The sequence below is a fragment of the Lissotriton vulgaris genome, chromosome 11 (genome assembly GCF_964263255.1).
Source record: "Lissotriton vulgaris chromosome 11, aLisVul1.2, whole genome shotgun sequence".
Lineage (NCBI taxonomy): Eukaryota > Metazoa > Chordata > Amphibia > Caudata > Salamandridae > Lissotriton > Lissotriton vulgaris.
The window spans coordinates 482,821,174-482,847,810 of record NC_141699.1 but is presented as its reverse complement, the minus strand read 5'-3'; the positions used below and the strand labels follow the sequence as shown (position 1 = coordinate 482,847,810).

The 26,637-nt window shown below is 45.4% G+C and overlaps 17 non-coding genes across 17 annotated transcripts; all 17 read left to right on the top strand.

Annotated features, from left to right (window-relative positions):
- The first annotated feature begins 2,224 nt into the window (after positions 1–2,224).
- TRNAS-GGA (transfer RNA serine (anticodon GGA)) lies at positions 2,225–2,306 on the top strand. Its single transcript has one exon. It is a non-coding gene; the product is annotated as a tRNA-Ser (tRNA).
- Positions 2,307–3,474: 1,168 nt separating this feature from the next.
- Positions 3,475–3,556, top strand: TRNAS-UGA (transfer RNA serine (anticodon UGA)). Its single transcript has one exon. It is a non-coding gene; the product is annotated as a tRNA-Ser (tRNA).
- Positions 3,557–4,102: 546 nt separating this feature from the next.
- On the top strand, positions 4,103–4,184 carry TRNAS-CGA (transfer RNA serine (anticodon CGA)). Its single transcript has one exon. It is a non-coding gene; the product is annotated as a tRNA-Ser (tRNA).
- A 1,167-nt stretch (positions 4,185–5,351) lies between these two features.
- Positions 5,352–5,433, top strand: TRNAS-UGA (transfer RNA serine (anticodon UGA)). The gene has a single exon. It is a non-coding gene; the product is annotated as a tRNA-Ser (tRNA).
- Positions 5,434–5,979: 546 nt separating this feature from the next.
- On the top strand, positions 5,980–6,061 carry TRNAS-CGA (transfer RNA serine (anticodon CGA)). Its single transcript has one exon. It is a non-coding gene; the product is annotated as a tRNA-Ser (tRNA).
- Positions 6,062–7,228: 1,167 nt separating this feature from the next.
- TRNAS-UGA (transfer RNA serine (anticodon UGA)) lies at positions 7,229–7,310 on the top strand. Its single transcript has one exon. It is a non-coding gene; the product is annotated as a tRNA-Ser (tRNA).
- Positions 7,311–7,852: 542 nt separating this feature from the next.
- On the top strand, positions 7,853–7,934 carry TRNAS-UGA (transfer RNA serine (anticodon UGA)). The gene has a single exon. It is a non-coding gene; the product is annotated as a tRNA-Ser (tRNA).
- A 546-nt stretch (positions 7,935–8,480) lies between these two features.
- On the top strand, positions 8,481–8,562 carry TRNAS-CGA (transfer RNA serine (anticodon CGA)). The gene has a single exon. It is a non-coding gene; the product is annotated as a tRNA-Ser (tRNA).
- Positions 8,563–10,353: 1,791 nt separating this feature from the next.
- On the top strand, positions 10,354–10,435 carry TRNAS-UGA (transfer RNA serine (anticodon UGA)). Its single transcript has one exon. It is a non-coding gene; the product is annotated as a tRNA-Ser (tRNA).
- A 546-nt stretch (positions 10,436–10,981) lies between these two features.
- TRNAS-CGA (transfer RNA serine (anticodon CGA)) lies at positions 10,982–11,063 on the top strand. Its single transcript has one exon. It is a non-coding gene; the product is annotated as a tRNA-Ser (tRNA).
- A 542-nt stretch (positions 11,064–11,605) lies between these two features.
- Positions 11,606–11,687, top strand: TRNAS-UGA (transfer RNA serine (anticodon UGA)). The gene has a single exon. It is a non-coding gene; the product is annotated as a tRNA-Ser (tRNA).
- Positions 11,688–14,104: 2,417 nt separating this feature from the next.
- On the top strand, positions 14,105–14,186 carry TRNAS-UGA (transfer RNA serine (anticodon UGA)). Its single transcript has one exon. It is a non-coding gene; the product is annotated as a tRNA-Ser (tRNA).
- A 1,795-nt stretch (positions 14,187–15,981) lies between these two features.
- TRNAS-UGA (transfer RNA serine (anticodon UGA)) lies at positions 15,982–16,063 on the top strand. The gene has a single exon. It is a non-coding gene; the product is annotated as a tRNA-Ser (tRNA).
- A 546-nt stretch (positions 16,064–16,609) lies between these two features.
- Positions 16,610–16,691, top strand: TRNAS-CGA (transfer RNA serine (anticodon CGA)). The gene has a single exon. It is a non-coding gene; the product is annotated as a tRNA-Ser (tRNA).
- A 5,021-nt stretch (positions 16,692–21,712) lies between these two features.
- On the top strand, positions 21,713–21,794 carry TRNAS-CGA (transfer RNA serine (anticodon CGA)). The gene has a single exon. It is a non-coding gene; the product is annotated as a tRNA-Ser (tRNA).
- A 546-nt stretch (positions 21,795–22,340) lies between these two features.
- TRNAL-CAA (transfer RNA leucine (anticodon CAA)) lies at positions 22,341–22,422 on the top strand. The gene has a single exon. It is a non-coding gene; the product is annotated as a tRNA-Leu (tRNA).
- Positions 22,423–24,218: 1,796 nt separating this feature from the next.
- Positions 24,219–24,303, top strand: TRNAS-CGA (transfer RNA serine (anticodon CGA)). Its single transcript has one exon. It is a non-coding gene; the product is annotated as a tRNA-Ser (tRNA).
- Positions 24,304–26,637: the final 2,334 nt, after the last annotated feature.

Below are 26,637 nucleotides of genomic sequence, written 5' to 3'. Positions count from 1 at the left end.
TTTTGCAGCCAAATAAAATGAGTGCCAACCTAGCATGTATTGATTCGGTTGCTTTTTCCATAATATTCCTACAACCTTTTTCTCTTTCCTAGATGTATTCTTTACAATCTCTCTGCTGTAATAATACCAATAGTTAAGATAAAGACTGTCCTCCCCGGGAGAACCATATTTGGGATTAAAGCTTTCAGTCTTTTGGTACTACAGTCTAGCGAGAGGGTGATTTAGAAGAAAGAAATTTACTCAACTCTTTTGAGGTTTGTACATCCAACAAGTAAGTGTGCTTCTCAAAGAGAGGGGCAGCTTACACTCTTCAACTGCCTCGCTCTACGTGAGGCCTAGGCGCAAATTGTAGAAACAGCATGTTAGAGAGATCCTAATGATGTGTTCCTGGAATATTGTCATCATACTAGTCTGACAGTTCTTCATTGGTAACATACCAGTAATGCAATGAGTGAACACGTTTTGACGCCATCTTAAATTGGGCTATTTTCTTGAATTTGCACGTGACTGGACATGTCACTAAAGTCCTATGCGCCAATTTTTTTAAGGAATTTCTGAAAGATACCTGGAACCAGGAACGTTTTCATACAGAAATGTGACATCATTAGGAAAAATATTCAGGAACAAAATATTAGGAATATATAAGGAAAATACTAGCACCATAGCACTGTTCAGTGATTATGGTTGTCATGTTTTCAAAGAGAACTCAGACTATAGATCACCTATTGAATTGCATTTCACAGCAAAATGGAAGGTGTTACTGATCCTCCATCATTTCGTATCAATTCCAGGAACAGCTTTTATTGGCCCAAGTTGAAAGTGGTATTTTAGGCATATTTAGATGCCATCGAGAAGGACACATTTAACAACAAAAAGAACAAGCACTTGCAATGCAATGGTCTCGGCATCATTAAAGGTAGAGCTATTGGCATTGCTCATGACATTTTTTTTTCTTTAGGAAGGTATTTGCAACTTGTGAATGAGCAGTTTAATATTTGGGAAAATAAAACAACAAGGCAAAGGTCATAACACCCTCAGATAGTTGATTCTTTCTCATGTACTGCAGTGTGGAAGTGACTGCGACAGAACCTAACTACACTTCATCACCTGTAAGTCATTATATAAGATCCATTTCAGAGCAGGTGCTAAAAGATTGGTTTCAAACATTATTAAAACTAATGCTCTTCAAATAAACCGCACAATTAAATTGCGATGTTCAGGGTGGTTATAGTCCGCTAGATTGGACACAGTTCTGAGCTACATAAAATGTTATACAATGGGACTCACGGAGAGCGACAGGTGTTTTCCTCAATCTTAGAGAAAGGAAGAGAAACATACTCAGGAAGAGGCACAGGATGAAACATCAGCCAGCTCAAACATGGGGAAAAATCATCAGAACACAAGGGCCAGCCCAGAGCCGCATGACAAGTATTACACACATCTAACGCTTTACACATCTTTAGAGAGGGCACTGCTGATATGTTAAAAGTCTGCAAATTTATAGCAGCATGAATCATACTTAGTAATAACCATAAAATATGGCGGAAGGCGCAATACTAAAGAATCATTGTAAAGTGAGTGCAGAGTAGTGAGTGCAGAGTAGTGAGTGCAGAGTAGTGAGTGCAGAGTAGTGAGTGCAGAGTAGTGAGTGCAGAGTAGTGAGTGCAGAGTAGTGAGTAGTGAGTGCAGAGTAGTGTGTGCAGAGTAGTGAGTAGTGAGTGCAGAGTGAGTGTGCAGAGCAGTGAGTAGTGAGTGCAGAGTAGTGAGTAGTGAGTGCAGAGTGAGTGTGCAGAGTAGTGAGTAGTGAGTGCAGAGTGAGTGTGCAGAGTAGTGAGTAGTGAGTGCAGAGTGAGTGTGCAGAGCAGTGAGTAGTGAGTGCAGAGTGAGTGTGCAGAGCAGTGAGTGCAGAGTGAGTGTGCAGAGCATTGTGTGCTGTTGAGTGCAGAGTGCTGTGTATTGGCAATGTTAATGACAATGCCATTTATTTTTGATTTAAAGAAAAAAAAATGTCATGAGCAATGCCAATAGCTCTACCTTTAATGATGCCGAGACCATTGCATTGCAAATGCTTGTTATTAATTGTATGAAAGCATGCAAAATAAGTGAGGACAACAGGGCACTGCTGGTACGTGCCCCGTCCTTCTGTTACTTTATTTTTTATGTCTCGGCCTGACGTGAGTAGTACATGGCTCGTATACGACAACTGTGACATCATACTCACGCAGCTGCGGTTGCCGAGTGGTTAAGGCGTTTGACTGGAAATCCAATGGGGTTTCCCCGCATAGGTTCGAATCCTGCTTGCAGCGTCATGAGATTTTGCATGAACACCATTTGGTTTAGTTAAGTAAATGTTCACTTCTCATTACGCAATCCTCATCAAGTCACAGAGTTAAATGGCAAAAACTCAAACTAGATGTAAACATTGAAACTATTTCCACACCTAGGAAGTGTTTTAGAGTGCAGGTGGCTCGGAAGGGTTTGTAGTCTGGACCTATCCTGCCTGATCTAGACAAGTTACGAAAAGAGTAATTTTTTTTTATGAAGCGTGTCTTGTTTAGGCTTTTGGACTCTTTCTGAGTACAATTAAGGGCCCGTTGCCACCGCCGTAATATATGGAAACGAGGGTAGAAATGTGCAGTGATTGATTACCGCTCATCTGTGCCCTGTCACTCATTTTGAGTGATGCATATTGCTATTTTTATTAATTGTATGAAAGTATGCGAAATAAGTGAGGACAACAGGGCACTGCTGGTATGTGCCCCGTCCTTCCTTTACTTTATTTTTTAGGTCTCGACCTGACATGAGTAGCGCATGGCTCGTATACGACAACAGTGACATCATACTCACGCAGCTGGGATGGCCGAGTGGTTAAGGCGTTGGACTTGAAATCCAATGGGTTTTCCCCGCGTAGGTTCGAATCCTGCTTGCAGCGGCATGAGATTTTGCATGAACACCATTTGGTTAAGTTAAGTAAATGTTCACTTCTCATTACGCAATCCTCATCAAGTCGCAGAGTTAAACTGCAAAAACTCAAACTAGATGTAAACATTGAGACAATTTCCACACCCAGGAAGTGTTTTAGAGAGCAGGTGGCTCGGAAAGGTTCGTAGTCTGGACCTGTCCTGCCTGATCTAGACAAGTCATGAAAAGAGTACTTTTTTTACGAAGCGTGTCTTGTTTAAGCTTTTGGACTCTTTCTGAGTACACTTAAGGGCCCGTTGCCACCGCCGTAATATAGGGAAACGAGGATAGAAATGTGCAGTGATTGATTACCGCTCATCGGTGCCCTGTCACTCACTTTGAGTGATGCGTATTGCTATTTTTATTAATTGTATGAAAGCATGCAAAATAAGTGAAGACAACAGGGCACTGCTGGTACGTGCCCCGTCCTTCTGTTACTTGATTTTTTATGTCTCGGCCTGACGTGAGTAGTGCATGGCTCGTATACGACAACTGTGACATCATACTCACGCAGCTGCGATGGCCGAGTGGTTAAGGCGTTGGACTTGAAATCCAATGGGGTTTCCCCGCGTAGGTTCGAATCCTGCTTGCAGCGTCATGAGATTTTGCATGAACACCATTTGGCTTAGTTAAGTAAATGTTCACTTCTTGTTACGCAATCCTCATCAAGTCACAGAGTTAAACAGCAAAAACTCAAACTAGATGTAAACATTGAGACAATTTCCACACCCAGGAAGTGTTTTAGAGAGCAGGTGCCCCGGAAGGGTTCGTAGTCTGGACCTGTCCTGCATGATCTAGACAAGTAACGAAAAGAGTAATTATTTTTTTTATGAAGCGTGTCTTGTTTAGGCTTTTGGACTCTTTCTTAGTACACTTAAGGGCCCGTTACCACCGCCGTATTATAGGGAAAAGATGGTAGAAATGCGCAGTGATTGATTACCACTCATCTGTGCCCTTTCACTCACTTTGAGTGATGCATGTTGCTATTTTTATTAATTGTATGAAAGCATGCAAAATAAGTGAGGACAATAGGGCACTGCTGGTACGTGCCCCGTCCTTCTGTTACTTTATTTTTTTGGTCTCGGCCTGACATGAGCAGAGTATGGCTCGTATACGACAACAGTGACATCAAACTCATGCAGCTGCGATGGCCGAGTGGTTACGGCGTTGGACTCGAAATCCAATGGGGTTTCCCTGCGCAGGTTTGAATCCTGCTTGCAGCATAGTGTGATTTTGCATGAACACCATATGGTTTAGTTAAGGAAATGTTCACTTCTCGTTCACAATCCTCATCAAGTCACAGAGTTAAATGGCAAAAACTCAAACTAGATGTAAACATTGAAACTATTTCCACACCTAGGAAGTGTTTTAGAGAGCAGGTGGCTCGGAAGGGTTTGTAGTCTGGACCTATCCTGCCTGATCTAGACAAGTTACGAAAAGAGTAATTTTTTTTTATGAAGCGTGTCTTGTTTAGGCTTTTGGACTCTTTCTGAGTACAATGAAGGGCCCGTTGCCACCGCCGTAATATAGGGAAACGAGGGTAGAAATGTGCAGTGATTGATTACCGCTCATCTGTGCCCTGTCACTCACTTTGAGTGATGCGTATTGCTATTTTTATTATTGTATGAAAGTATGCGAAATAAGTGAGGACAACAGGGCACTGCTGGTACGTGCCCCGTCCTTCCGTTACTTTATTTTTTAGATCTCGGCCTGACATGAGTAGCGCATGGCTCGTATACGACAACAGTGACATCATACTCATGCAGCTGCGATGGCCGAGTGGTTAAGGAGTTGGACTTGAAATCCAATGGGGTTTCCCCGTGTAGGTTCGAATCCTGCTTGCAGCGTCATGAGATTTTGCATGAACACCATTTGGTTTAGTTAAGTAAATGTTCACTTCTCATTACGCAATCCTCATCAAGTCGCAGAGTTAAACTGCAAAAACTCAAACTAGATGTAAACATTGAGACAATTTCCACACCCAGGAAGTGTTTTAGAGAGCAGGTGGCTCGGAAAGGTTCGTAGTCTGGACCTGTCCTGCCTGATCTAGACAAGTCATGAAAAGAGTACTTTTTTTTATGAAGCGTGTCTTGTTTAAGCATTTGAACTCTTTCTGAGTACACTTAAGGGCCCGTTGCCACCGCCGTAATATAGGGAAATGAGGATAGAAATGTGCAGTGATTGATTACCGCTCATCGGTGCCCTGTCACTCACTTTGAGTGATGCGTATTGCTATTTTTATTAATTGTATGAAAGCATGCAAAATAAGTGAAGACAACAGGGCACTGCTGGTACGTGCCCCGTCCTTCTGTTACTTGATTTTTTATGTCTCGGCCTGACGTGAGTAGTGCATGGCTCGTATACGACAACTGTGACATCATACTCGCGCAGCTGCGATGGCCGAGTGGTTAAGGCGTTGGACTTGAAATCCAATGGGGTTTCCCCGCGTAGGTTCGAATCCTGCTTGCACCGTCATGAGATTTTGCATGAACACCATTTGGCTTAGTTAAGTAAATGTTCACTTCTTGTTACGCAATCCTCATCAAGTCACAGAGTTAAACGGCAAAAACTCAAACTAGATGTAAACATTGAGACAATTTCCACACCCAGGAAGTGTTTTAGAGAGCAGGTGCCCCGGAAGGGTTCGTAGTCTGGACCTGTCCTGCATGATCTAGACAAGTAACGAAAAGAGTAATTATTTTTTTTATGAAGCGTGTCTTGTTTAGGCTTTTGGACTCTTTCTTAGTACACTTAAGGGCCCGTTACCACCGCCGTATTATAGGGAAAAGATGGTAGAAATGCGCAGTGATTGATTACCACTCATCTGTGCCCTTTCACTCACTTTGAGTGATGCATGTTGCTATTTTTATTAATTGTATGAAAGCATGCAAAATAAGTGAGGACAATAGGGCACTGCTGGTACGTGCCCCGTCCTTCTGTTACTTTATTTTTTTGGTCTCGGCCTGACATGAGCAGAGTATGGCTCGTATACGACAACAGTGACATCAAACTCATGCAGCTGCGATGGCCGAGTGGTTACGGCGTTGGACTCGAAATCCAATGGGGTTTCCCTGCGCAGGTTTGAATCCTGCTTGCAGCATAGTGTGATTTTGCATGAACACCATATGGTTTAGTTAAGGAAATGTTCACTTCTCGTTCACAATCCTCATCAAGTCACAGAGTTAAATGGCAAAAACTCAAACTAGATGTAAACATTGAAACTATTTCCACACCTAGGAAGTGTTTTAGAGAGCAGGTGGCTCGGAAGGGTTTGTAGTCTGGACCTATCCTGCCTGATCTAGACAAGTTACGAAAAGAGTAATTTTTTTTTATGAAGCGTGTCTTGTTTAGGCTTTTGGACTCTTTCTGAGTACAATGAAGGGCCCGTTGCCACCGCCGTAATATAGGGAAACGAGGGTAGAAATGTGCAGTGATTGATTACCGCTCATCTGTGCCCTGTCACTCACTTTGAGTGATGCGTATTGCTATTTTTATTATTGTATGAAAGTATGCGAAATAAGTGAGGACAACAGGGCACTGCTGGTACGTGCCCCGTCCTTCCGTTACTTTATTTTTTAGGTCTCGGCCTGACATGAGTAGCGCATGGCTCGTATACGACAACAGTGACATCATACTCATGCAGCTGCGATGGCCGAGTGGTTAAGGAGTTGGACTTGAAATCCAATGGGGTTTCCCCGTGTAGGTTCGAATCCTGCTTGCAGCGTCATGAGATTTTGCATGAACACCATTTGGTTTAGTTAAGTAAATGTTCACTTCTCATTACGCAATCCTCATCAAGTCGCAGAGTTAAACTGCAAAAACTCAAACTAGATGTAAACATTGAGACAATTTCCACACCCAGGAAGTGTTTTAGAGAGCAGGTGGCTCGGAAAGGTTCGTAGTCTGGACCTGTCCTGCCTGATCTAGACAAGTCATGAAAAGAGTACTTTTTTTTATGAAGCGTGTCTTGTTTAAGCATTTGAACTCTTTCTGAGTACACTTAAGGGCCCGTTGCCACCGCCGTAATATAGGGAAATGAGGATAGAAATGTGCAGTGATTGATTACCGCTCATCGGTGCCCTGTCACTCACTTTGAGTGATGCGTATTGCTATTTTTATTAATTGTATGAAAGCATGCAAAATAAGTGAGGACAACAGGGCACTGCTGGTACGTGCCCCGTCCTTCTGTTACTTTATTTTTTATGTCTCTGCCTGACATGAGTAGTGCATGGCTCGTATACGACAACTCTGACATCATACTCACGCAGCTGCGATGGCCGAGTGGTTAAGGCGTTGGACTTGAAATCCAATGGGGTTTTCCCACATAGGTTCGAATCCTGCTTGCAGCGGCATGAGATTTTGCATGAACACCATTTGGTTAAGTTAAGTAAATGTTCACTTCTCATTACGCAATCCTCATCAAGTCACAGAGTTAAACTGCAAAAACTTAAACTAGATGTAAACATTGAGACAATGTCCACACCCAGGAAGTGTTTTAGAGAGCAGGTGGCTCGGAAGGGTTTGTAGTCTGGACCTGTCCTGCCTGATCTAGACAAGTCATGAAAAGAGTACTTTTTTTACGAAGCGTGTCTTGTTTAAGCTTTTGGACTCTTTCTGAGTACACTTAAGGGCCCTTTGCCACCGCCGTAATATAGGGAAACGAGGATAGAAATGTGCAGTGATTGATTACCGCTCATCGGTGCCCTGTCACTCACTTTGAGTGATGCGTATTGCTATTTTTATTAATTGTATGAAAGCCGGCAAAATAAGTGAAGACAACAGGGCACTGCTGGTACGTGCCCCGTCCTTCTGTTACTTGATTTTTTATGTCTCGGCCTGACGTGAGTAGTGCATGGCTCGTATACGACAACTGTGACATCATACTCACGCAGCTGCGATGGCCGAGTGGTTAAGGCGTTGGACTTGAAATCCAATGGGGTTTCCCCGCGTAGGTTCGAATCCTGCTTGCAGCGTCATGAGATTTTGCATGAACACCATTTGGCTTAGTTAAGTAAATGTTCACTTCTTGTTACGCAATCCTCATCAAGTCACAGAGTTAAACGGCAAAAACTCAAACTAGATGTAAACATTGAGACAATTTCCACACCCAGGAAGTGTTTTAGAGAGCAGGTGCCCCGGAAGGGTTCGTAGTCTGGACCTGTCCTGCATGATCTAGACAAGTAACGAAAAGAGTAATTATTTTTTTTATGAAGCGTGTCTTGTTTAGGCTTTTGGACTCTTTCTTAGTACACTTAAGGGCCCGTTACCACCGCCGTATTATAGGGAAAAGATGGTAGAAATGCGCAGTGATTGATTACCACTCATCTGTGCCCTTTCACTCACTTTGAGTGATGCATGTTGCTATTTTTATTAATTGTATGAAAGCATGCAAAATAAGTGAGGACAATAGGGCACTGCTGGTACGTGCCCCGTCCTTCTGTTACTTTATTTTTTTGGTCTCGGCCTGACATGAGCAGAGTATGGCTCGTATACGACAACAGTGACATCAAACTCATGCAGCTGCGATGGCCGAGTGGTTACGGCGTTGGACTCGAAATCCAATGGGGTTTCCCTGCGCAGGTTCGAATCCTGCTTGCAGCATAGTGTGATTTTGCATGAACACCATATGGTTTAGTTAAGGAAATGTTCACTTCTCGTTCACAATCCTCATCAAGTCACAGAGTTAAATGGCAAAAACTCAAACTAGATGTAAACATTGAAACTATTTCCACACCTAGGAAGTGTTTTAGAGAGCAGGTGGCTCGGAAGGGTTTGTAGTCTGGACCTATCCTGCCTGATCTAGACAAGTTACGAAAAGAGTAATTTTTTTTTATGAAGCGTGTCTTGTTTAGGCTTTTGGACTCTTTCTGAGTACAATGAAGGGCCCGTTGCCACCGCCGTAATATAGGGAAACGAGGGTAGAAATGTGCAGTGATTGATTACCGCTCATCTGTGCCCTGTCACTCACTTTGAGTGATGCGTATTGCTATTTTTATTATTGTATGAAAGTATGCGAAATAAGTGAGGACAACAGGGCACTGCTGGTACGTGCCCCGTCCTTCCGTTACTTTATTTTTTAGGTCTCGGCCTGACATGAGTAGCGCATGGCTCGTATACGACAACAGTGACATCATACTCATGCAGCTGCGATGGCCGAGTGGTTAAGGAGTTGGACTTGAAATCCAATGGGGTTTCCCCGTGTAGGTTCGAATCCTGCTTGCAGCGTCATGAGATTTTGCATGAACACCATTTGGTTTAGTTAAGTAAATGTTCACTTCTCGTTACGCAATCCTCATCAAGTCACAGAGTTAAACGGCAAAAACTCAAACTAGATGTAAACATTGAGACAATTTCCACACCCAGGAAGTGTTTTAGAGAGCAGGTGGCTCGGAAGGGTTCGTAGTCTGGACCTGTCCTGCCTGATCTAGACAAGTCATGAAAAGAGTACTTTTTTTATGAAGCGTGTCTTGTTTAAGCTTTTGGACTCTTTCTGAGTACACTTAAGGGCCCGTTGCCACCGACGTAATATAGGGAAACGAGGATAGAAATGTGCAGTGATTGATTACCGCTCATCTGTGCCCTGTCACTCACTTTGAGTGATGCGTATTGCTATTTTTATTAATTGTATGAAAGCATGCAAAATAAGTGAGGACAACAGGGCACTGCTGGTATGTGCCCCGTCCTTCTGTTACTTTATTTTTTATGTCTCGGCCTGACGTGAGTAGTGCATGGCTCGTATACGACAACTGTGACATCATACTCACGCAGCTGCGATGGCCGAGTGGTTAAGGTGTTGGACTTGAAATCCAATGGGGTTTCCCTGCGTAGGTTCAAATCTTGCTTGCAGCGTCATGAGATTTTGCATGAACACCATTTGGTTTAGTTAAGTAAATGTTCACTTCTTGTTACGCAACCCTCATCAAGTCACAGAGTTAAACGGCAAAAACTCAAACTAGATGTAAACATTGAGACAATATCCACACCCAGGAAGTGTTTTAGAGAGCAGGTGCCTCGGAAGGGTTCGTAGTCTGGACCTGTCGCGCCTGATCTAGACAAGTCATGAAAAGAGTACTTTTTTTTATGAAGCGTGTCTTGTTTAAGCATTTGGACTCTTTCTGAGTACACTTAAGGGCCCGTTGCCACCGCCGTAATATAGGGAAACGAGGATAGAAATGTGCAGTGATTGATTACCGCTCATCGGTGCCCTGTCACTCACTTTGAGTGATGCGTATTGCTATTTCTATTAATTGTATGAAAGCATGCAAAATAAGTGAGGACAACAGGGCACTGCTGGTACGTGCCCCGTCCTTCTGTTACTTTATTTTTTATGTCTCTGCCTGACATGAGTAGTGCATGGCTCGTATACGACAACTGTGACATCATACTCATGCAGCTGCGATGGCCGAGTGGTTAAGGCGTTGGACATGAAATCCAATGGGGTTTTCCCGCGTAGGTTCGAATCCTGCTTGCAGCGGCATGAGATTTTGCATGAACACCATTTGGCTTAGTTAAGTAAATGTTCACTTCTTGTTACGCAATCCTCATCAAGTCACAGAGTTAAACGGCAAAAACTCAAACTAGATGTAAACATTGAGACAATTTCCACACCCAGGAAGTGTTTTAGAGAGCAGGTGCCTCGGAAGGGTTCGTAGTCTGGACCTGTCCTGCATGATCTAGACAAGTCACGAAAAGAGTAATTATTTTTTTTATGAAGCGTGTCTTGTTTAGGCTTTTGGACTCTTTCTTAGTACACTTAAGGGCCCGTTACCACCGCCGTAATATAGGGAAAAGAGGGTAGAAATGCGCAGTGATTGATTACCACTCATCTGTGCCCTTTCACTCACTTTGAGTGATGCATGTTGCTATTTTTATTAATTGTATGAAAGCATGCAAAATAAGTGAGGACAATAGGGCACTGCTGGTACGTGCCCCGTCCTTCTGTTACTTTATTTTTTTGGTCTCGGCCTGACATGAGCAGAGTATGGCTCGTATACGACAACAGTGACATCTTACTCATGCAGCTGCGATGGCCGAGTGGTTACGGCGTTGGACTCGAAATCCAATGGGGTTTCCCTGCGCAGGTTCGAATCCTGCTTGCAGCATAGTGTGATTTTGCATGAACACCATTTGGTTTAGTTAAGGAAATGTTCACTTCTCGTTCACAATCCTCATCAAGTCACAGAGTTAAATGGCAGAAACTCAAACTAGATGTAAACATTGAAACTATTTCCACACCTAGGAAGTGTTTTAGAGAGCAGGTGGCTCAGAAGGGTTTGTAGTCTGGACCTATCCTGCCTGATCTAGACAAGTTACGAAAAGAGTAATTTTTTTTTATGAAGCGTGTCTTGTTTAGGCTTTTGGACTCTTTCTGAGTACAATGAACGGCCCGTTGCCACTGCCGTAATATAGGGAAACGAGGGTAGAAATGTGCAGTGATTGATTACCGCTCATCTGTGCCCTGTCACTCACTTTGAGTGATGCGTATTGCTATTTTTATTATTGTATGAAAGTATGCGAAATAAGTGAGGACAACAGGGCACTGCTGGTACGTGCCCCGTCCTTCCGTTACTTTATTTTTTAGGTCTCGGCCTGACATGAGTAGCGCATGGCTCGTATACGACAACAGTGAAATCATACTCATGCAGCTGCGATGGCCGAGTGGTTAAGGTGTTGGACTTGAAATCCAATGGGGTTTCCCCGCGTAGGTTCGAATCCTGCTTGGAGCGTCATGAGATTTTGCATGAATACCATTTGGTTTAGTTAAGTAAATGTTCACTTTTCGTTACGCAATCCTCATCAAGTCACAGAGTTAAACGGCAAAAACTCAAACTAGATGTAAACATTGAGACAATTTCCACACCCAGGAAGTGTTTTAGAGAGCAGGTGGCTCGGAAGGGTTCGTAGTCTGGACCTGTCCTGCCTGATCTAGACAAGTCATGAAAAGAGTACTTTTTTATGAAGCGTGTCTTGTTTAAGCTTTTGGACTCTTTCTGAGTACACTTAAGGGCCCGTTGCCACCGACGTAATATAGGGAAACGAGGATAGAAATGTGCAGTGATTGATTACCGCTCATCTGTGCCCTGTCACTCACTTTGAGTGATGCGTATTGCTATTTTTATTAATTGTATGAAAGCATTTAAAATAAGTGAGGACAACAGGGCACTGCTGGTACGTGCCCCGTCCTTCTGTTACTTTATTTTTTATGTCTCAGCCTGACGTGAGTAGTGCATGGCTCGTATACGACAACTGTGACATCATACTCACGCAGCTGCGATGGCCGAGTGGTTAAGGTGTTGGACTTGAAATCCAATGGGGTTTCCCTGCGTAGGTTCGAATCTTGCTTGCAGCGTCATGAGATTTTGCATGAACACCATTTGGTTTAGTTAAGTAAATGTTCACTTCTTGTTACGCAATCCTCATCAAGTCACAGAGTTAAACGGCAAAAACTCAAACTAGATGTAAACATTGAGACAATTTCCACACCCAGGAAGTGTTTTAGAGAGCAGGTGCCTCGGAAGGGTTCGTAGTCTGGACCTGTCCTGCATGATCTAGACAAGTCACGAAAAGAGTAATTATTTTTTTTATGAAGCGTGACTTGTTTAGGCTTTTGGACTCTTTCTTAGTACACTTAAGGGCCCGTTACCACCGCCGTAATATAGGGAAAAGAGGGTAGAAATGCGCAGTGATTGATTACCGCTCATCTGTGCCCTGCCACTCACTTTGAGTGATGCTTGTTGCTATTTTTATTAATTGTATGAAAGCATTCAAAATAAGTGGGGGATACAGGGCACTGCTGGTACGTGCCCCGTCCTGCCGTTACTTTAATTTTTAAGTCTCGACCTGACGTGAGCAGCGTATGGCTCGTATACGACAACAGTGACATCATACTCATGCAGCTGTGATGGCCGAGTGGTTAAGGCGGTGGACTTGAAATCCAATGGGGTTTCCCTGCGCAGGTTCGAATCCTGCTTGCAGCGTAGTGTGATTTTGCATGAACACCATTTGGTTTAGTTAAGTAAATGTTCACTTCTCGTTACGCAATCCTCATCAAGTCACAGAGTTAAATGGAAAAAACTCAAACTAGATGTAAACATTGAGACAATTTCCACACCCAGGAAGTGTTTTAGAGAGCTGGTGGCTCGGAAGGGTTTGTAGTCTGGACCTGTCCTGCCTGATCTAGACAAGTCATGAAAAGAGTACTTTTTTTATGATGCATGTCTTGTTTAGGCTTTTGGACTCTTTCTTAATACACTTAAGGGCCCGTTACCACCGCCGTAATATAGGGAAAAGTGGGTAGAAACATGCAGTGATTGATTACCACTCATCTGTGCCCTTTCACTCACTTTGAGTGATGCATGTTGCTATTTTTATTAATTGTATGAAAGCATGCAAAATAAGTGAGGACAACAGGGCACTGCTGGTACGTGCTCCGTCCTTCGTTACTTTATTTTTTTGGTTTCCGCCTGACATGAGCAGAGCATGGCTCGTATACGACAACAGTGACATCATACTCATGCAGCTGCGATGGCCAAGTGGTTAAGGCGTTGGCCTCGAAATTCAATGGGGTTTCCCTGCGGAGGTTCGAATCCTGCTTGCAGCGTAGTGTGATTTTGCATGAACACCATTTGGTTTAGTTAAGGAAATGTTCACTTCTCGTTACGCAATCCTCATCAAGTCACAGAGTTAAATGGCAAAAACTCAAACTAGATGTAAACATTGAAACAATTTCCACACCTAGGAAGTGTTTTAGAGAGCAGGTGGCTCGGAAGGGTTTGTAGTCTGGACCTATCCTGCCTGATCTAGACAAGTTACGAAATGAGTAATTATTTTTATGAAGTGTGTCTTGTTTAGGCTTTTGGACTCTTTCTGAGTACACTTAAGGGCCCGTTGCCACCGCCGTAATATATGGAAACGAGGGTAGAAATGTGCAGTGATTGATTATCGCTCATCTGTGCCCTGTCACTCATTTTGAGTGATGCACATTGCTATTTTTATTAATTGTATGAAAGTATGCGAAATAAGTGAGGACAACAGGGCACTGCTGGTATGTGCCCCGTCCTTCTGTTTCTTTATTTTTTAGGTCTCGACCTGACATGAGTAGCGCATGGCTCGTATACGACCACAGTGACATCATACTCAAGCAGCTGCGATGGCCGAGTGGTTAAGGCGTTGGACTTGAAATCCAATGGGGTTTCCCCGTGTAGGTTCGAATTCTGCTTGCAGCGGCATGAGATTTTGCATGAACACCATTTGGTTAAGTTAAGTAAATGTTCACTTCTCATTACGCAATCCTCATCAAGTGACAGAGTTAAACTGCAAAAACTCAAACTAGATGTAAACATTGAGACAATTTCCACACCCAGGAAGTGTTTTAGAGAGCAGGTGGCTCGGAAGGGTTCCTAGTCTGGACCTGTCCTGCCTGATCTAGACAAGTCATGAAAAGAGTACTTTTTTTTATGAAGCGTGTCTTGTTTAAGCTTTTGGACTCTTTCTGAGTACACTTAAGGGCCCGTTGCCACCGCCGTAATATAGGGAAACGAGGATAGAAATGTGCAGTGATTGATTACCGCTCATCGGTGCCCTGTCACTCACTTTGAGTGATGCGTGTTGCTATTTTTATTAATTGTATGAAAGCATGCAAAATAAGTGAGGACAACAGGGCACTGCTGGTACGTGCCCCGTCCTTCTGTTACTTTACTTTTTATGTCTCGGCCTGACGTGAGTAGTGCATGGCTCGTATACGACAATTGTGTCATCATACTCACGCAGCTGCGATGGCCAAGTGGTTAAGGCGTTGGACTTGAAATCCAATGGGGTTTCCCCGCTTAGGTTCGAATCCTGCTTGCAGCGTCATGATATTTTGCATGAACACCATTTGGTTTAGTTAAGTAAATGTTCACTCCTTGTTACGCAATCCTCTTCAAGTCACAGAGTTAAACGGCAAAAACTCAAACTAGATGTAAACATTGAGACAATTTCCACACCCAGGAAGTGTTTTAGAGAGCAGGTGCCTCGGAAGGGTTCGTAGTCTTGACCTGTCCTGCATGATCTAGACAAGTCACGAAAAGAGTAATTATTTTTTTTATGAAGCGTGTCTTGTTTACGCTTTTGGACTCTTTCTTAGTACACTTAAGGGCCCGTTACCACCGCCGTAATATATGGAAAAGAGGGTAGAAATGCGCAGTGATTGATTACCACTCATCTGTGCCCTTTCACTCACTTTGAGTCATGCATGTTGCTATTTTTATTAATTGTATGAAAGCATGCGAAATAAGTGAGGACAACAGGGCACTGCTGGTACGTGCCCCGTCCTTCCGTTACTTTATTTTTTAGGTCTCGGCCTGACATGAGTAGCGCATGGCTCGTATACGACAACAGTGACATCATACTCATGCAGCTGCGATGGCCGAGTGGTTAAGGTGTTGGACTTGAAATCCAATGGGATTTCCCCACGTAGGTTCGAATCCTGCTTGCAGCGTCATGAGATTTTGCATGAACACCATTTGGTTTAGTTAAGTAAATGTTCACTTCTCGTTACGCAATCCTCATCAAGTCACAGAGTTAAACAGCAAAAACTCAAACTAGATGTAAACATTGAGACAATTTCCACACCCAGGAAGTGTTTTAGAGAGCAGGTGGCTCGGAAGGGTTCGTAGTCTGGACCTGTCCTGCCTGATCTAGACAAGTCATGAAAAGAGTACTTTTTTTATGAAGCGTGTCTTGTTTAAGCTTTTGGACTCTTTCTGAGTACACTTAAGGGCCCGTTGCCACCGACGTAATATAGGGAAACAAGGATAGAAATGTGCAGTGATTGATTACCGCTCATCTGTGCCCTGTCACTCACTTTGAGTGATGCGTATTGCTATTTTTATTAATTGTATGAAAGCATGCAAAATAAGTGAGGACAACAGGGCACTGCTGGTACGTGCCCCGTCCTTCTGTTACTTTATTTTTTATGTCTCGGCCTGACGTGAGTAGTGCATGGCTCGTATACGACAACTGTGACATCATACTCACGCAGCTGCGATGGCCGAGTGGTCAAGGCATTGGACTTGAAATCCAATGGGGTTTCCCCGCGTAGGTTCGAATCCTGCTTGCAGCGTCATGAGATTGTGCATGAACACCATTTGGTTTAGTTAAGTAAATGTTCACTTCTTGTTACGCAATCCTCATCAAGTCACATAGTTAAACGGCAAAAACTCAAACTAGATGTAAACATTGAGACAATTTCCACACCCAGGAAGTGTTTTAGAGAGCAGGTGCCTCGGAAGGGTTCGTAGTCTGGACCTGTCCTGCATGATCTAGACAAGTCACGAAAAGAGTAATTATTTTTTTTATGAAGCGTGTCTTGTTTAGGCTTTTGGACTCTTTCTTAGTACACTTAAGGGCCCGTTACCACCGCCGTAATATAGGGAAAATAGGGTAGAAATGCGCAGTGATTGATTACCGCTCATCTGTGCCCTGTCACTCACTTTGAGTGATGCTTGTTGCTATTTTTATTAATTGTATGAAAGCATTCAAAATAAGTGGGGGATACAGGGCACTGCTGGTACGTGCCCCGTCCTGCTGTTACTTTAATTTTTAGGTCTCGGCCTGACGTGAGCAGCGTATGGCTCGTATACGACAACAGTGACATCATGCTCATGCAGCTGCGATGGCCGAGTGGTTAAGGCGTTGGACTCGAAATCCAAGGGGGTTTCCCTGCGCAGGTTCGAATCCTGCTTGCAGCGTAGTGTGATTTTGCATGAACACCATTTAGTTTAGTTAAGTAAATGTTCACTTCTCGTTACGCAATCCTCATCAAGTCACAGAGTTAAATGGAAAAAACTCAAACTAGATGTAAACATTGAAACAATTTCCACACCTAGGAAGTGTTTTAGAGAGCAGGTGGCTCGGAAGGGTTTGTAGTCTGGACCTATCCTGCCTGATCTAGACAAGTTACGAAATGAGTAATTTTTTTTATGAAGCGTGTCTTGTTTAGGCTTTTGGACTCTTTCTGAGTACACTTAAGGGCCCGTTGCCACCGCCGTAATATATGGAAACGAGCGTAGAAATGTGCAGTGATTGATTACCTCTCATCTGTGCCCTGTCACTCATTTTGAGTGATGCATATTGCTATTTTTATTAATTGTATGAAAGTATGCAAAATAAGTGAGGACAACAGGGCACTGCTGGTATGTGCCCCGTCCTTCCGTTACTTTAGTTTTTTAGGTCTCGACCTGACATGAGTAGCGCATGGCTCGTATATGACAACAGTGACATCATACTCATGCAGCTGCGATGGCCGAGTGGTTAAGGCGTTAGACTTGAAATCCAATGGGGTTTCCCCGCGTATGTTCGAATCCTGCTTGCAGCTGCATGAGATTTTGCATGAACACCATTTGGTTTAGTTAAGTAAATGTTCACTTCTCATTACGCAATCCTCATTAAGTCACAGAGTTAAACTGCAAAAACTCAAACTAGATGTAAACATTGAGACAATTTCCACACCCAGGAAGTGTTGTAGAGAGCAGGTGGCTCGGAAGGGTTCGTAGTCTGGACCTGTCCTGCCTGATCTAGACAAGTCATGAAAAGAGTACTTTTTTTATGAAGCGTGTCTTGTTTAAGCTTTTGGACTCTTTCTGAGTACACTTAAGCGTCCGTTGCCACCGACGTAATATAGGGAAACGAGGATAGAAATGTGCAGTGATTGATTACCGCTCATCTGTGCCCTGTCACTCACTTTGAGTGATGCGTATTGCTATTTTTATTAATTGTATGAAAGCATGCAAAATAAGTGAGGACGACAGGGCACTGCTGGTACGTGCCCCGTCCTTCTGTTACTTTATTTTTTATGTCTCGGCCTGACGTGAGTAGTGCATGGCTCGTATACGACAACTGTGACATCATACTCACGCAGCTGCGATGGCCGAGTGGTTAAGGCGTTGGACTTGAAATCCAATGGGGTGTCCCCGCGTAGGTACGAATCCTGCTAGCAGCGTCATGAGATTTTGCATGAACACCATTTGGTTTAGTTAAGTAAATGTTTATTTATTTATTTATTTATTTATTTATTTTTAATATTTATAAAGCGCAGCATATACCCTTGGGCGTCTTGGCGCTAATAAATCATTTGTTTACATTCGGAGCATGATACTTTGGGCCAGATGAAGAAGCAAACTGGCAAGGTGATATAGTTATTGAATAAACAGCCAGGTCTTCAGGAGTTTACGGAACTGAAGGAGGGTAGTGCTTTGCCTGATGTTGTGAGGCAAGGTGTTCCAGAGTCTGGGGGCCGCCACCAGAAACCGGCGGTCTCCCCAGGTAACGGTTTTGGTGCGGGGTACAACCAGTTGATGAAGAGTGGCTGATCGTAAAGCTCTGGTGGGTTTGTGGAGTTGCAATTGTTCCTTGAGAAAGTGTGGTCCTTGATTGTTGATAGCCTTAAACACAATGCAGAGGGATTTAAAGTGAATTCTTTTTTTTACAGTGAGCCAGTGAAAGTCTGTTATATTTTTGGAAATGGATTCGAACTTTGTTTTGCCTGAGAGCAGGCGTGCCGCTGCGTTTTGTATTGTTTGTAGTTTTGTGATTACTCTAGTTTGAGCATTAAGAAATAGCCCATTGCAATAGTCCAAGGATGAGAGGACAAGGGCAGTGACTAGTGTCTTAATGGCAGAATCAGGGAGAAAAGGACGTTTCTTCCTGATCATTTTTAATTTCAGGTGTGCCGTGGACACTGTTTTATTGGCATGGTCCAGGAAAATAAGACCGTCATCGAAGATGACTCCGAGGTTCCTAACCTTGGTAGTAGGTGTGGGAGGGGTACCAAAGGTTTCAGGCCACCAGCTGGTTGGCCAGGCTGGTGACAGGGGTCCAAAGATGAGTACCTCGGTCTTTTCTGAATTTAACTTTAGGCAGTTGGTAGCCATCCATTCTCCTATGTCTAGGAGCCCCTTCTTAAATTTATCGGCTATTTGTTCTCCGTTCCCTTTAATTGCCAACACTAGTTGGGTGTCGTCGGCATAGGAAGTTAGGCTCATCCCATGTGCCTTGATGGTATTGGCAAGGTCCGACACATAGATGTTAAAAAGTGTCGGACTCAGGGATGAGCCTTGGGGAACTCCACAGGGAGCGGAGAGTTGGGCCGATTGAAAGGGACCTAGAATGACAGCCTGCGTTCTTTTGTCAAGGAAGGACGCAATTAGGTCTTTGGCAGTGTGGCCGATGCCACATCCCTGGACACGGTCGACCAAGATGTTGTGGTCGACCGTGTCGAAGGCCGCCGATAAATCTAGCAGAACCAGTATGGCAGTGCCACCCTGGTCCCTGATTACCCTGATGTCGTCGGCGGCTTTGATCAGGGCTGTTTCTGTGCCATGATGTTTCCTGAACCCAAACTGCGTGCTGTCAAGGAGCTGGTGTTTTTCGATAAATTCAGAAATCTGGATATTCATAATTTTTTCAGTCACCTTTGCCATGAAAGGGAGGCTAGCAATGGGACGATAGTTTTTTAGCTCACTTTTATCTAGGGAGGGTTTTTTTAACAAGGGTTTTAGTAAGGTGTTTTTGAGGGGATCCGGGTAATTGCCTGACAAAAGAATCAAGTTGCAGACCTGCGTAATTGCCGGTATGATAGAGTCCATGACCGGTCGAAGTACGGAAAGAGGGCAGGGGTCCAAAGATGATCCTGATTTGATAGTGGATAATATATTTTTTATTTGGTCAGGGGTGACTGGTTGAAAAGTGAGGAACGTATTAGCAGAGGAAATAGTAGGTGTAGTTACAATTTGAGGTGATTTGGTGGAGAAAGCCTGGTAAATGTCATCTACTTTAGTGAAGAAAAAGGAAGCAAGAGAGTCACACATAAGTTGCGACGAAGGGGGGGTAAGGTCGGGGGAATTCCCTGATAATACTTTGGTGATTTGGAAAAGTTGTTTACTAGAGTTCTTGGCTCTCTCAATTTGGTCACTGTAATATTGTTTTTTGGCTTTTGCTATCATGACTTTGTAAAGTGCCAGGGCTTCCTTATAGACTAGTCTGCTGGCTGTGTCGTAGTCTTTTCTCCAAATTCGTTCCTTGCTACGATTAATCTGTTTTTGTGCCCTTAGTTGTTCATTATACCAGGGTGCAGTAGGTTTAGATCTATTTTTGGAGTGTTCTTTAGAGGGGGCAGATTGATTCGTAGCCTGGCTCAGCCAGTCGTAGAGTTGCTGGAGAGCTAAGTTAGGATCCGAGGCAAACGCGGGACGGGTTTGTTCCAGTATGAGTTGCAGTTCGTCATGATTTATGTTTTTCCAGTCTTTAAAAGACTGTTTGGGCGTGGGACATGGATTGATACTGCCCAGATTATTAATGGGTAGATTTGCAAAAATTGCAGAATGGTCAGTCCACGTCATAGGGAGGATGTTGGTAATTTGTAGGCCTTCTAAATTAGAAAAGATAGGGTCCAAGATATGGCCCGCTTGATGAGTGGAGGACGTTACAAATTGTCTTAGCCCTAGGGTATCTAAATCAGAGATGAGGGCAGCGGAATCGGTAAGGTGACCTTGATCTAAATGAAAATTTAGGTCACCTAGGACCGTAAAGTTGCTTTCCGTTACTACGGATTCCATCATGGTGTTAATACTGGATAGGAAAGCCGTCTTGGATCCTGGAGGGCGATATATTAGTATTCCCTTAAAATTAAACAGAGGGGAAACGTTAATGGCAAATAGCATAGCCTCACAGGAGGTTGATGGAATGGAGGTTGTTCTGACAGGATACAAGTCTCTGGCGATAATGGCCAGCCCACCCCCTCTTTGTTTGGGCCTGTCCTGACAGTAGGCTTTATATCCCTCTGGAACTGCTATGACTAGGTCTGGCTGTGAGGTGTCATCCGTCCAGGTTTCGGTAATAAACAGTATATCCAATTTAAAATCAATGATTAGATCATGGATTTCCTGCCTATGCTTGCCGAGTGAGCGCACATTTATGAGGGCTATTGAGATTGCAGCTCCCAACTCCTGTTTTGTTGTAGTGCCTTTGCTGTTGGAGGATATGAGAGGAATGGTGTCAAAACAGCAGGGACAGGAGGTGGCGGAATCCTTGTGGATCTCCAAAGGATTAATGTCTAAGCAATTGGCCATGATGGGTGGTCGAAGCGCGAGTAGGCTTTGGCTGGAAAATGTCTTAATGGTACCAGACAAATTTTGGGCAGGGGTTGTGGCCCTTGGCCCGGTCCCGGCGCGGACGGGCGCAGACGGGCTTGCCTCTGGCGCGCCTCCGTCTGTTCACTTCTTGTTACGCAATCCTCATCAAGTCACAGAGTTAAACGGCAAAAACTCAAACTAGATGTAAACATTGAGACAATTTCCACACCCAGGAAGTGTTTTAGAGAGCAGGTGCCTCGGAAGGGTTCGTAGTCTGGACCTGTCCTGCATGATCTAGACAAGTCACGAAAAGAGTAATTATTTTTTTTATGAAGCGTGTCTTGTTTAGGCTTTTGGACTCTTTCTTAGTACACTTAAGGGCACGTTACCACCGCCGTAATATAGGGAAAAGAGGGTAGAAATGCGCAGTGATTGATTACCGCTCATCTGTGCCCTGTCACTCACTTTGAGTGATGCTTGTTGCTATTTTTATTAATTGTATGAAAGCATTCAAAATAAGTGGGGGATACAGGGCACTGCTGGTACGTGCCCAGTCCTGCCGTTACTTTAATTTTTAGGTCTCGGCATGACGTGAGCAGCGTATGGCTCGTATACGACAACAGTGACATCATACTCATGCAGCTGCGATGGCCGAGTGGTTAAGGCGTTGGACTCGAAATCCAATGGGGTTTCCCTGCGCAGGTTCGAATCCTGCTTGCAGCGTAGTGTGATTTTGCATGAACACCATTTAGTTTAGTTAAGTAAATGTTCACTTCTCGTTACGCAATCCTCATCAAGTCACAGAGTTAAATGGAAAAAACTAAAACTAGATGTAAACATTGAGACAATTTCCACACCCAGGAAGTGTTTTAGAGAGCAGGTGCCTCGGAAGGGTTCGTAGTCTGGACCTGTCCTACATGATCTAGACAAGTCACGAAAAGAGTAATTATTTTTTTTATGAAGCGTGTCTTGTTTAGGCTTTTGGACTCTTTCTTAGTACACTTAAGGGCACGTTACCACCGCCGTAATATAGGGAAAAGAGGGTAGAAATGCGCAGTGATTGATTACCGCTCATCTGTGCCCTGTCACTCACTTTGAGTGATGCTTGTTGCTATTTTTATTAATTGTATGAAAGCATTCAAAATAAGTGGGGGATACAGGGCACTGCTGGTACGTGCCCAGTCCTGCCGTTACTTTAATTTTTAGGTCTCGGCATGACGTGAGCAGCGTATGGCTCGTATACGACAACAGTGACATCATACTCATGCAGCTGCGATGGCCGAGTGGTTAAGGCGTTGGACTCAAAATCCAATGGGGTTTCCCTGCGCAGGTTCGAATCCTGCTTGCAGCGTAGTGTGATTTTGCATGAACACCATTTAGTTTAGTTAAGTAAATGTTCACTTCTCGTTACGCAATCCTCATCAAGTCACAGAGTTAAATGGAAAAAACTAAAACTAGATGTAAACATTGAGACAATTTACACACCCAGGAAGTGTTTTAGAGAGCTGGTGGCTCGGAAGGGTTTGTAGTCTGGACCTGTCCTGCCTGATCTAGACAAGTCATGAAAAGAGTACTTTTTTTCATGATGCATGTCTTGTTTAGGCTTTTGGCCTCTTTCTTAGTACACTTAAGGGCCCGTTACTACCGCCGTAATATAGGGAAAAGTGGGTAGAAACATGCAGTGATTGATTACCACTCATCTGTGCCCTTTCACTCACTTTGAGTGATGCATGTTGCTATTTTTATTAATTGTATGAAAGCATGCAAAATAAGTGAGGACAACAGGGCACTGCTGGTATGTGCCCCGTCCTTCCGTTACTTTAGTTTTTTAGGTCTCGACCTGACATGAGTAGCGCATGGCTCGTATACGACTACAGTGACATCATACTCACGCAGCTGCGATGGCCGAGTGGTTAAGGCGTTAGACTTGAAATCCAATGGGGTTTCCCCGCGTATGTTCGAATCCTGCTTGCAGCTGCATGAGATTTTGCATGAACACCATTTGGTTTAGTTAAGTAAATGTTCACTTCTCATTACGCAATCCTCATTAAGTCACAGAGTTAAACTGCAAAAACTCAAACTAGATGTAAACATTGAGACAATTTCCACACCCAGGAAGTGTTGTAGAGAGCAGGTGGCTCGGAAGGGTTCGTAGTCTGGACCTGTCCTGCCTGATCTAGACAAGTCATGAAAAGAGTACTTTTTTTATGAAGCATGTCTTGTTTAAGCTTTTGGACTCTTTCTGAGTACACTTAAGGGTCCGTTGCCACCGACGTAATATAGGGAAAAGTGGGTAGAAACATGCAGTGATTGATTACCGCTCATCTGTGCCCTGTCACTCACTTTGAGTGATGCGTATTGCTATTTTTATCAATTGTATGAAAGCATGCAAAATAAGTGAGGACGACAGGGCACTGCTGGTACGTGCCCCGTCCTTCTGTTACTTTATTTTTTATGTCTCTGCCTGACGTGAGTAGTGCATGGCTCGTATACGACAACTGTGACATCATACTCACGCAGCTGCGATGGCCGAGTGGTTAAGGCGTTGGACTTGAAATCCAATGGGGTGTCCCCGCGTAGGTACGAATCCTGCTAGCAGCGTCATGAGATTTTGCATGAACACCATTTGGTTTAGTTAAGTAAATGTTCACTTCTTGTTACGCAATCCTCATCAAGTCACAGAGTTAAACTGCAAAAACTCAAACTAGATGTGAACATTGAGACAATTTCCACACCCAGGAAGTGTTTTAGAGAGCAGGTGCCTCGGAAGGGTTCGTAGTCTGGACCTGTCCTGCATGATCTAGACAAGTCACGAAAAGAGTAATTATTTTTTTTATGAAGCGTGTCTTGTTTAGGCTTTTGGACTCTTTCTTAGTACACTTAAGGGCCCGTTACCGCCTCTGTAATATAGGGAAAAGAGGGTAGAAATGCGCAGTAATTGATTACCGCTCATCTGTGCCCTGTCACTCACTTTGAGTGATGCTTGTTGCTATTTTTATTAGTTGTATGAAAGCATTCAAAATAAGTGGGGGATACAGGGCACTGCTGGTACGTGCCCCGTCCTTCCGTTACTTTAATTTTTAGGTCTCGGCCTGACGTGAGCAGCGTATGGCTCGTATACGACAACAGTGACATCATACTCACGCAGCTGCGATGGCCGAGTGGTTAAGGCATTGGACTCGAAATCCAATGGGGTTTCCCTGCGCAGGTTCGAATACTGCTTGCAGAGTCATGAGATTTTGCATGAACACCATTTGGTTTAGTTAAGTAAATGTTCACTTCTCGTTACGCAATCCTCATCAAGTCACAGAGTTAAACGGCAAAAACTCAAACTAGATGTAAACATTGAGACAATTTCCACACCCAGGAAGTGTTTTAGAGAGCAGGTGCCTCAGAAGGGTTCGTAATCTGAAAGAAACACGTTAGTGTTAGATTCCTTACCCTAGAATTTCCCCAGGCGTCAGTCTGGATCCGGAAACATTTGCGTAGCAGTACCCCTGCGCGTCGGTAGGCGTCGTCTGCAGGCGTCCCCTGCGGCTCCGCGTCCGTCGTCGGCGTCGTGCGCCGTGATGACGTCGCTGGAGTATATAGACGCCGCCTCCGCGCGCTGACGTCAGTTCTTCTTTTTTCCGCGCCAGTGGACGCAGATCTGAAGAGCAGTACTCCGGTCTTTTGACCAAGTTTTTTCGTTGTTATTTCTCTAATTGTGCCTGATAGGATGCCTGGGTTCAAGCACTGTGATGACTGTGAGCGCACGATGTCGGTCACAGACCATCACCGCCTCTGTCTCCGGTGTCTGGGCCCCGACCACGACGTGGACTCCTGTGTCGACTGCCGGGCCCTCACCAACAAGGCTAGGCGGGAGCGGTCCCGCAAGCTGCTGGAGCTCCGGGTGTCGGCCCCACGTCGGGACCGGGAGTGGTCCCGGTCCGGCCAGAGGTCGAGAGAGCGTTCGAGGGAGCGGTCGCGGAGCCGCGCCGAGCGTTCCGGAAGTCGACACCACTCGTCAGGCTCATCAGGTAAGAGGCACAAGAAGTCGGGGCGTCGTCATCGTACCCCCGACTCCCCCCGACGCTCGCGCGATGCGGCCGGGGGCTTGGGTGACCCCAACCCCGCGGCTCCGCGAGAGTCGCCGGCGCGGCCTGCCTCATACCCTCCGGTCCCTGGGCATGGCGCGACGCCTGAGGAGATCGAGGCGTTCCTCATGGCCATGAGGGCGCTCGCTTCTCCAACGGGGCCTACGGCGCCTTCGGGCCCAGTGCTACCGTCTGGGGGCCCTGGCGGTTCGGGTGTCCCTGCCTCGGCGCCGTCGGGTGCTCCGGCCCCGTCGCCGCCGACGGCTCCGACCCCGGCGCCGCAAGGGCCTTCGGGATCGGCGCCGGCTGGTCTTCCGGCCTCCCCGGCGCCGTTACCATCGGGGTTACCCCCGACGCCGCCCCCGCGCGGCGCCGGTTCTCCGGTGCTGGCTCCGGCCGGCGGCGGAGTTCCGGCGCCGGATCCGGGCGGCGCCGTCCCCTTACCTTCACCGACGCCGGACGCGGCGCCGGACGGGCGTCGCTCGACGCCGGTCCCGGCGCCGATGGGGCCCATGAACCCCGAGGAGCCGGTCTACATCGTTGACTCCGAATACGGAGAAGATGAAGAGTTCGGTGAAGGTTGGGAGGGGTCCGAGGACCCTCTGTCACGCGAGTGCCAGTATGACCCGGACTGGACAGGTGACTTGGGGGATGCCAGTGGTCTGGACGACTCTCCTAACCCTGGTTTGATCTCTCCTCCTTCCGTGGCATCGGTGGAGGGAGCTGCCTATTCTGTGGTGCTGATGAGGGCTGCCAAGGCCTTACACCTTGAGCTCCCCGTCGCGGCCGTGAGGCCTAACATCCTCACCGAGGTCTTCAAACCGCAGTCATGCCCACAGGAGCCACTGCTGCCGTTTAATGAAGCCTTGTCAGACGTTCTGTTGGGCACGTGGTCCAGGCCCGCTTCAGGTGCGCCTGTTGATCGGAACGTGGCCAGGCGCCACCGTCCTTGTCCGGACGACCCCAAGTTCCTGTCTACCCACCCCACCCCTGAGAGTCTGGTGATCCAGGCCTCGACCTCCCAGTCTGCATTCCCGTCGGCCCCGCCCGACCGGGAATCCAAGAGGTATGACCAATTTGGCAAGAAGGTCTTCTCGTCCATTAGTTTGGGCCTGCGGTCTTGCAACACCGCTTGCCTCTTGGGCCGCTACACCCACTCTGTGTGGGATACGGTCGCGGAACTGCTGCCAGAATGCCCCATGGAGGTGCGGGCAAAACTCGGTCAAGCTGTGGCTGAGGGCCGGGATGCAGCGAAATATTTGATACTGTGTGGTCTTGATACGACCGACTCGCTGGGCAGGGCTATGTCAACGACGGTGGCGATTCGTCGCCACGCCTGGCTGAGATCCGCCAATTTTTCGGCTGATGTCCAGAATACCTTGATGGACATGCCGTTTGATGGCTGTCACCTGTTCGGTGACAAGGCGGACCACGCGCTGGAACGCTTCAAGGACTCCAGGGTCACGGCCAAGTCCTTGGGTCTCTCGACC